The sequence below is a fragment of the Salvelinus fontinalis genome, chromosome 4, assembly GCF_029448725.1.
Source record: "Salvelinus fontinalis isolate EN_2023a chromosome 4, ASM2944872v1, whole genome shotgun sequence".
NCBI classification, from domain to species: domain Eukaryota; kingdom Metazoa; phylum Chordata; class Actinopteri; order Salmoniformes; family Salmonidae; genus Salvelinus; species Salvelinus fontinalis.
This window is the reverse complement of record NC_074668.1, coordinates 32,529,695-32,534,162: the sequence shown is the minus strand read 5'-3', so window position 1 is coordinate 32,534,162 and position 4,468 is coordinate 32,529,695. Positions and strand designations below refer to the sequence as shown.

The 4,468-nt window shown below is 38.6% G+C and overlaps 1 long non-coding RNA gene across 1 annotated transcript; it reads left to right on the top strand.

The window, feature by feature from the left end:
* The first annotated feature begins 746 nt into the window (after positions 1-746).
* Positions 747-3,973, top strand: LOC129853565 (uncharacterized). Its single transcript, XR_008759153.1, has 3 exons — positions 747-2,438; positions 2,554-2,728; positions 2,839-3,973. It is a non-coding gene; the product is annotated as an uncharacterized LOC129853565 (long non-coding RNA).
* Positions 3,974-4,468: the final 495 nt, after the last annotated feature.

Here is a 4,468-nt window from a genome sequence, read left to right as displayed (position 1 = left end):
GGAGTAACTTTTTTATAGTAAATAAAAATAGAATGTTTCTAAACACTACATTAATGTGGATGGTACAGTGGTTACGGAAAATCCTAAATGAATCGTGAATAATGTGAGAAAGGTAGAGGGTCAAATATCATACCCCCAAGACATGCTAACTTCCCCTGTTATTGGTAATGGTGAGAGGTTAGCATGTTCCCCTGTTGACGTCGTACCTCATTCGAATCAATGTGGGATAATCACTGTCTATCATCAGTACCAGAAGTGGTCTATATATTCTAGCAAGCAATGAATAAAACAGTGCGACTTGCGCAGTGCGTGCCTTCTGCCAGTCTTGCAGCTAGATAGTTTGTAACCTGATGAAAAGAGGGCAAGTTGGCCATGGTTCGCTAATGAATTCTAGTATAGCGTATAACGTGACGTCGTGCCGAGTGGTAACATCAATGACAGGAATTCTGGAGTGATAAACTGTCAATCAGGTAGCTAGCAATGGCAAGTTAATGCTAGCTAGCTACGCTAAGTTAACTAGGTACTTATTGGAAATGGGTGTGTAGCACATGGTTTATACACATCAAAATGCTTAGCCGCCCTCATGTCAAACATGAATGTTTTTAAACACTTCCACATTAATGTGGATGCTACCATGATTACTGGATGTGAATAGTGAGAAAGTTACAGCGGGTCAAAGACCCTACCCCCAAGACATGCTAACTTCTCAACATTACCAATAACAGCAGAGGTTAGCATGTCTTGGGGCTATGATATTAGAACCGCTGTAACTTTCTCACTCATCATTATTAATGATTAATTCAGAATTTTCTGTAACCATGGTACCACACACACACACACACACAGTGTGTATATACAGTGCCTTTGGAAAGTGTTCAGATCCCTTGACTTTTTCCACATTTTGCTACATTTGCCTTATTATGAAATGGATGAAATAAATAAAAATCCTCAGCAATCTAGACACAATACCCCGTATTGACAAAGCAAAAACAGGTTTTGAGAAAATGTCTAAATATAAAACTATTTACATACACTACCAGTCAAAAGTTTGGACACCTACTCATTCCAGGGTTTTTCTTTATTTTTACTATTTTCTACATTGTAAAATAATAGTGAATACTTCAAGTATGAATACATCAAGTTAATACATGGAATCATGTAGTAACCAAAAAAGTGTTAAATAAATCTAAATATATTTGAGATTCTTCAAATTAGCCACCCTTTGCCATGATGACAGCTTTACACACTCTTGGCATTCTTTCAACCAGCTTCATGGGTAATCACCTGGAATGCATTTCAATAAACAGGTGTGCCTTGTTAGAAGGTAATTTGTGGAATTTCTTTCCTTAATGCGTTTTGAGCCAATCAGTTGTGTTGTGACAGGGTAGGGGTGGTATACAGAAGATGGCCCTATTTGGTAAAATACAAAGTCCATGTTATGGCAAGAACAGCTCAAATAAGCAAAGAGAAATGACAGTCCATACTTAAATTAAGACATGAAGGTCAGTCAATATGGAAAATGTCAAGAACTTTTAAAGTTCCTTCAAGTGCAGTCGCAAAAACCATCAAGCGCTATGATGAAACTAGCTCTCATGAAGACCGCAACCGGAAAGGAAGACCCAGAGTTACCTCTGCTGCAGGGGATAAGTTCATTAGAGTTACCAGCCTCAGAAATTGCAGCCCAAATAAATTCTTCAGAGTTCAAGTAACAGACACATATCAACGTCAACTGTTCATAGGAGACTGCGTGAATTAGGCCTTCGTGGTAAATTGCTGCAAACAAACCACTACTAAAGGACACCAATAAGAAGAAGAGACTTGCTTATGCCAAGAAACATGAGCAATGGACATTAGAAGGGTGGAAATTTGTGTTTTGGTCTGATGTGTCCAAATTTGATATTTTTGGTTCCAACCGCTGTGTCTTTGTGAGACGCAGAGTAGGTAAACGTATGATCTCCGCATGTGTGGTTCCCACCGTGAAGCATGGAGGAGATGTGATGGTGTGGAGGTGCTTTGCTGGTGACATTGTGATTTATTTAGAATTCAAGGCACACTTAACCAACATGGCAACCACAGCATTCTGCAGCAGTACGCCATCCCATCTGGTTTGGGCTCAGTGGGACTATCCTTTGTTTTTCAACAGGACAATGACCCAACACACCTCCAGGCTGTGTAATCCCCTAACATTTCTTAACCTGTTTTTAGTTTGTCATTATGGGGTATTGGGTGTAGATAGATGAGGTAAAAAAAACGAATTCATTTTAGAATAAGGCTGTAACAAAATGTAGAACATTTTAAGTGGGCTGAATACTTTCCGAAGGCACTGTAAGTTCTGTACGTATATATTTGCATTAACGGTTCCCTTTGTCTTCACAGCACCCTCAGATGATGATGATGAGGTGATTACTATGATCAAAGAGCTTCTGGATACCCGAAAGGTATTATTAGTTGTTGCATTTAGCCTTTTTCTGACATCTACCTGTTGTCAGAAGTGTCTCTTTGCTCATTGCAGTATCGGTATGTATCAGTCTTAGCTCATGTGGCTTCCCCCAGGCCCACAGTGCAGGAGGATGGTGGAGATGTCCTGTATTGCGGCTTTGAGGATGGCATTGTGAAGCTGAAGCTGCAGGGCTCCTGCACCAGTTGCCCCAGCTCCATGGTTACACTGAAGAGTGGCATCCAGAATATGTTGCAGTTCTATGTCCCTGAAGTGGAAGGGGTAGAGCAGGTTTGTACCCTGTACAAAATAACTTGCGGAATTTGAGATGATTCATGATTGCCTGTCGGCCCAGTTCTCGATTTCACAAGACTAACCTAACATTTCATGTTCTTTCCCAGATGAAGGATGAGCAAGAGGAAGTTGTCCAAGGCTGAGTCCAATGGAAACGACTGACTCTACAGACATTCTTCTTACCCTCTCCCCTCCAGCACCCACTCCTGACTCCATCCTGTAGTGGATTAATGAGCATCGTAGAGTCCTGTCTAAAGCACAGCAGTGGTAAAACAAGAACTGCAGGGTTATTTGGAGAGATTTCTCATTGAACTTCATAGCAATTCTCAGAGATTGTCAGCTGTCAAGTCATTCTGGCTATGTGTTTCAGTGGGTAAGAAGTAGTGTCTTTGTCCTGATGCTTGCTTTGAAAGGCTTCTAAGGTGAAGGATGCCAGCTTGTCTGACGATTTATTTTTTACAGTTTCTAGTATTATCACACCATATAACTCAGTAAGTATTGGTTATTACAGGCCCAATGCAGCCGTTTGTATATCATTATCAACTCATTTCTGGGTAACAATTAAGTACCTTAGGGTAAAAGATTTCCATTCAAATGGGCAAAATAGCTTTTTAGCAAAAAACTACATCAAGTAAGGATTTTGCAAAGGGGAGAATGGAGAAGTAGCTGTCATTGTCAGAGAGGTTTGAAACTCTTTATTGGTCTATTCATTTACCGCATGGTGATGTCACCATGGAAAGCCGAAACTCCCACGCATGCAAACCTGCTGTTTAGGAGGTCCTGTGTAGATTGTATTTTCATCCAGCAGCTATCAGGAAATAACACTGATAAAATTGTTTCACTCCTTTACAGTGTTTGGTTCATCAGCTGTTTAAGCTGTTTAATATATACATTTTGACTGCACTGAGCCTTTAAAAAAGCGCAACAACACAAATGTGCACACTGTATAATGTAAATAAATCAAATGCATTGAATTAAGTATGAAATTATTTTCTTGAATGCCCTGAATGTAGTTCTTTCTTGAACTGCACTGTTGGTTCAGAGCTTGTAAGTAAGCATTTCAACTAAGGTCTACACGTTATATTCGGCGCATGTGACAGTTTGATATGATTTGAAATTGGCAACCAAATAATCCGTCAACCTGACAGGGCAAATGGTGCACAGATGGAGTATGGTCTGGAGGAAAGCTTGAGTTTGCGTTGGTTTTTAAGTTTGTTATTATTATGTGAATGTATAATAAGCAAGTAAAAACACCTCTATAAATTATACAATTTTGTTGGGAATTTATCATCCACTAACACATCTTTGTCCTGTCCACGGTCTGTTAAAATAAGGCAGATGTAAAGTAACAAACGAATATGGTGACACAAAACATTTTATCAAACTAAACTGGGAATATGGTTATTTTGAATAAATATGGTTGTCGCTAGTAACCACAGACATAAACCCCGCCTATTTCAATATTTTTTTTTTTTTTTTTTATGTGATTTTAAAACTAACCTTAACCACACTGCCAATCTTATGCCTAACCTAAACCTTATATTAAGACCAAAAAATCAAATGTTAGTTTTCATGATTTTTTACGATAATATAGCCACCAATAAATATTGGTTGGTTGGTTGACACTTCACAAATTTACTTTCCATCTCCTTTTTTTTATTTTTTATTATTTTTATTATTATTAACAACAAATCAATACAGAGAGTACATGAGGGAACACAAGTATATATAGATTAT